Source organism: Lepisma saccharinum, chromosome 10 (assembly GCF_977018435.1).
Source record: "Lepisma saccharinum chromosome 10, izLepSacc3.1, whole genome shotgun sequence".
Lineage (NCBI taxonomy): Eukaryota > Metazoa > Arthropoda > Insecta > Zygentoma > Lepismatidae > Lepisma > Lepisma saccharinum.
Window position 1 is genome coordinate 77,664,827 of NC_139238.1, and position 5,361 is coordinate 77,670,187.

At 42.5% G+C, this 5,361-nt stretch overlaps 1 non-coding gene across 1 annotated transcript; it reads right to left on the reverse strand.

Moving 5' to 3' along the window:
• Positions 1-671: 671 nt before the first annotated feature.
• On the reverse strand, positions 672-833 carry LOC145994489 (U1 spliceosomal RNA). The gene has a single exon (XR_014442355.1). It is a non-coding gene; the product is annotated as a U1 spliceosomal RNA (small nuclear RNA).
• Between the last annotated feature and the right edge of the window lie 4,528 nt (positions 834-5,361).

Consider the following 5,361-nt stretch of genomic DNA (forward strand, 5'->3'; position numbering starts at 1 on the left):
TTACTTCATACGAAACAATGTAAATCCACTATACAGCGTCAAACTTCTATAATGAGAGAAAGGAATGTTACTGGAAACGATTAAAAATAATGTGTGTGTAGAATATTGTGAGAACCTTGTAAGCTTCTGACCCAGGACCTCTGGTTTCGAAACGCGTTCAACTATAACCCCTGGATCAAGGTTCTCTGAACCTAAAATTTAACATTTGCAACGGAACACAGAAATTGCATAATTTGATTATACACCAATATTAAAACTTCTAATTGTTGTTTGTTTCAGGTAATAACTGTCAATATGAAGTACATTTTTGTTCGAAGATGTGGCCACCCATTGGTCAAGACGGCGCCGTCATTGACAGGTATGTAAAACGAATCTGGTAAGGTTAGATTGTTATGTTGTGTGCATATTTATTAAATGAAGGAAATTGGCGTTTCCTTGATGTTCCCTCTATCTCACCATTGCTGCTAACCTAACGATGTAGGCAACGTTTAAACAAAAGAAAAATCTATAAACCAACCAAACAATATTCATTTGATATGACGGTAGAATCTAGCAACACATTCAGGCATGGTATTTGTATACGGAAACCAATGTTCTCGTTCAAGTTCGATAAGTTGTCTCTACTCTCTTGATGATTTTTTGTGTGAATATTCTGTTTCAATTATAATTATAAGGGACGGCGCGAACGCAGTCCCTACTACCAAAAATTGCGCGCCCGAGATATCCACGTTTGGGATATTCGCAGGGGTCAGCCCAACCGAAGTGCAATGGAAGAGCCTCGCCCCGGGGGAACCGCCTTGCTGATCACGGTAACCCCTACGCCAGGTAAGTATGCCGAAAGCACTTTTTTTTTTTTTTTTTTTTTTTTGTCCTCGTTTTCCATTTAGAAGGCTACACCTTCTCTTTGGTAAGTGAATTGTTTTCATAAATGTTTTCCCTTGCAAGGTGATGGTCTAAGTGTGTTTTCAGTATTGAAGTGGTACATATTTACTTATTCTGGGGGTAGTTCACTTAGTTGTTATTTATTCAGTAGTGGGAAAATTACTTGTTAGGAAAGTAATAATTTGCTATGGTGCGGCATGTGTTGGATATATCACGTGCCGTAGTTCCGGAGGATGATGGATGATATACAGCTGATAATCAGGATGCTGTGGATCTATCAGGAAGGTATACATGGTTAAGAGATGCTGTAATGGTGTGCAGTGGTAAGTGGGAAGGCAGTCGTGTAGAGCATCTTCGTACATTGTGCTGAGAAGTTGTGGATGGTGCGAGTTCATTCGACCAGTTATATATTTGTGACGGATGGCTTCGATGTGGGTTGTGATTTCCGGGAAGGTTATTCGCTCGTACAGTAGTCGTGTAGGACTTGGTAGGACTACTCTGAAGGCCAAACGAAGAGCATGTCTTTCCAGAACTTGTAGTTTGTGATAGAATGAGTCTGGCGCTGATATCCATGCAGTGTGGCCGTAAATTATTGCTGGTCGAAGGAAAGCCTTGTAGGTATGTAGGACAACCTGGGAGTTGAGTCCCCAGGATGTTCCAATTAGCCGTTTGAGCAAGCTCAGACGATTTGTAGCTTTTTGGACGATGTTGAGCAATTGAGGTTTCCATGTTAGCTTGGAGTCAAATATGACTCCTAGGTATTTTGCAGTGGTGGCAGGCAGAATTGGCGTTCCCCGTATTTTGATGTTTAATAATGTTGGGTTCCTTTGGATCTTCGAGCGACAGCCTGTCTGTAGAAACACCAATGCTTGTGTTTTGAGAGCATTTATTGTGAGACGCCATGTGTCACACCATCTTTGGAAGGAGTTTATAGCTGGTTGGAGAGTTTTGTTTATAGCTTGGATGGTTGAACAACAGGCGAGAAATGCGGTGTCGTCAGCGAATTGGTAGATAGAAACTTGTGGGGGTTTTGGCATATCAGCAACGTATAGTATGTAGAGTAATGGTGATAAAGCAGCACCCTGTGGAACGCCAGAGTAAGGGAAAATGGGGTATGACATCGCTCCATTTACAGTGACATAAGCGACCCTATTTGTTAGAAAGCTGTGTACTAATCTGACATAGCAAAGCGGTAGTTGGAATTTATGGAGCTTGTAAATGAGTCCAGTATGCCATACTTTGTCAAATGCTTTCTCCAGGTCGAATAGTACTAGACAGGATGGTTTGGATGTGTTGAAGTGATTTGTGATGCGAGTCGTTAGTTTTAACAAATTATCAAGGACACTGTGTTGAGGTCTAAAGCCTGCTTGGTGCGACGGAAGTAAACTGTGTGCTTGTAAGTGCATGTGTATGCGTCGAACAATGATGCGTTCGAATATTTTGCTAAAGGTTGATGTGAGCTGAATAGGTCGATAGTTTGTGGGGTTGGTACTATCTTTGTGTGGCTTTGGAAACATTAGAACTTTCGAAATCTTCCAGTCTGTCGGGTAGTGTCCTGTGCGGAGGATAAAATTGTATATAATAGCCAGAAAGGACAGCAATGCAAGCGGGGCCTGTTTGATCAATACGTATGTGATATTGTCCAAGCCGGGAGCGGTGTTTCTCTTCCTATGCACAGTATTGATAATATCGTCTGTTGTGATAGGAACAGTTAGAGCATTTGTAGGATCAATATCGTGCGTATTGCTGGGTTGCAGTTGCCTGTTATTGGGGTTGGTGACTCTGTCAATTTTGGACTGGAGGCGGTGATTTGCAGCTAGTTGAGGTGTTGGAGTGAAAGTGTCTTGCAAGACATTTGCGAAGGCATAAGCTTTTTCAGTGTCGGTGTTTAGGGCTGCGTCCTTGATTGTTATCGGATAAGGAGTACTACTGGATTGTCCAGTGAGCACCTTGAAACGTTTCCAGTATTTGGTGGGATGGCTTTCGTCACTCAATTGGTTGCACGTTTCAATCCATCGACGTTGTTTATAAGCTTTTATATAGTTATGAACTGTACGCAGCCATTGACGGTGTAAGTTAAGGGATTCAGGATTTCTGGTCTGGAGATAGTCCCTGTATGCTCGTCGTGATGCTGTGATTAGGTGAAGATATTGCGGAGGTAGCTTTGGTTTGTAACTATTGAGAGTGGTCGTAGGTATGTTAGTGGTTGCCGCACTGGTAATCTGAGCAGTAAGATGTTCCACCGCCGTATCGAGTTCCTCTGAATTGTTTGGTGGTGGATGCGGGTGAGAAAAAGCATTCTGTAGCTTTTCACTATATGCCTCCCAGTTCGCTTTGTTGTAACACCAGATTTTTCGAGGTTGTATTGTACTGCTCGTATTGCGGTTACCAAGATTTAAGGTAATTTTCACTGGGTCATGGTCACTGCCGATGGAATCCAGCACAGATATGTTCAAGCAGGCACTTAGAGATGTTGATGTTATAACAACGTCAGGGGTAGTGTTACTTATGGGACGTGTGGCTCTGGGCAGTACATGGAATTCTGCTGTAGTGTTTTGGTCCAGAAATTGTAAAAAGTTTGTTTTGTCTTGCATGGTTCGACTATGATAATTGATGTCCGCTGCTATGATATAATGTTTGCTAAGGGTTTGGATATGTTGAAAGAATTGGTATGGAATAGTCTCCCCTGGTCTTACATAGATGGTAGCAAATGTAACGACCCGGGATGGAAAGTAGATTGTACTAGCAGTATGTTCTGGCAAGTGGAAGTGTGGTGGGAAGGTAACTGTTCGATATGGTAATTTTCTATCTACTCCAATTGCTGTGCCGCCGTTTACTCTTAAGCCCGGCGGGCCATCGTGGCGTAAGATGTTGTATGGTGGAATATGACAGATCATTTTTGGAGCAAGATAGGTTTCGTTTAGCGCAAAGCAGTGAACAGATTCTTCCAAGAGCAGGTGTTGCAATAAAGCTTTTCGTTTAGAAACGGATCGGATATTTAAAAATAGAAAATTATACATATTCCGTACTGCCATATTCAAAACCTTAAACCGCAGTTTCCAAGTGGGATATGTGGAAATGCACGTGAGGACCAGAGTATGTTGCATGGAGTTGCAAGTTGAAAATGGTTTTTGCCGATGCCGTTACTTGGGTTAATATGTGCGTTCTTAAAAATGGGTGCACATTTTGGAGAGTCAGTGTGAAGAAACGTATTAGATCTTCCACTGTTACAGGATGTCGTAGTGAATTGTCAGGTTCCGTAGCAGTGTCATTGGTGCGCAGGGGAACTGTTAGATCAGGGTGTTCAGGTATTGCATCTGGCTTGGCTTTGCATTTGTAGCTGTATGTAGGATGGTTTTCCGTACATGTGACACATTTTGGTGGAGCAGTTTGGTTTTGACATTCTTTGGTTGAATGGGGTCCTGAACAGTATCCGCATTTATCTCGGTTTGGACATGCAGCGGTAGTGTGCTTGTTATACTGTTGGCATTTTTCGCACCGCAATGGAAGAGGTTGTTGAGAACGGGATGGTTCAACTTTGTACCTGCGTCTGTATATGTATGCTCCAGTGTGTAGTAGGGTGTCTACAGCATTTTGTGAGTCTGTTAGGACCCGCACCATGTATGTGGGTCCGTTGTTATTGCGAATACGGATACATTTGCGGATTTGTACACCTTCGCATTCCAGTTCCTCAAAGATCTCCTCGTCTGTTAAGACAGGTTCTACACCCCTGATGACTACTGATAGTAGTGGGGATTTATGTGGTGGTGGTGGTTGTTTTTGAGTGGAAGCATTCAGTGTTTGGATGTTTGCTTTGGCTCCATAAATTTCAAAAGAAGCTTTGTTTCTAATTAGTTTTGCAAAGTCTGGATCTGGTGATTTCAATATGATGCCATTACGGGTGAACAGTATTTGTGCAATTTGTGCCCTTGGTACATACTTAGATGTTTGTTGGAACACATGTTTTGCTGTATTGAATTTGGTGTCGTAATTGGTGAGCAGGAAGTTGTATAAGCTGTTATCCTGTTGTTTGGATTTTAGTTGGGTTGCATGAGCTGTATTTCCTGTATCTCGTTTAATTGGTGATCTAGATCGTTGACGTTGAGGTAGAGGTAATCCTTCATAGGAATTGCGACGTCGGTGTTTTGTGGAATAGCTGGACGTTTGCATTGGATCATTGCGTATCAATCCATAGGATTGTATGTTTATTTTATTAAGTCTCTCTGAACGCTTCATGTTGACCAGGGCATTCACTTGTTTTTCTCTCAGCTGTCTCAAGCCTCTTAGGCATGTTTACAATGCATTGTGTTGTGCCATGCAAACCTCCTGAGCTTTCAGGAAACAGGTAACACTTCTGGTTTTAGAGTCAGCGGTTTGCATGGTAGCAATTATGATAATAAACACGATTCGGCGATTCGGCATCGAGGAAGAGCTCGATGGCCAGGGGATATAGAGGTGAGGCAAGCTGGGAGGTGACGG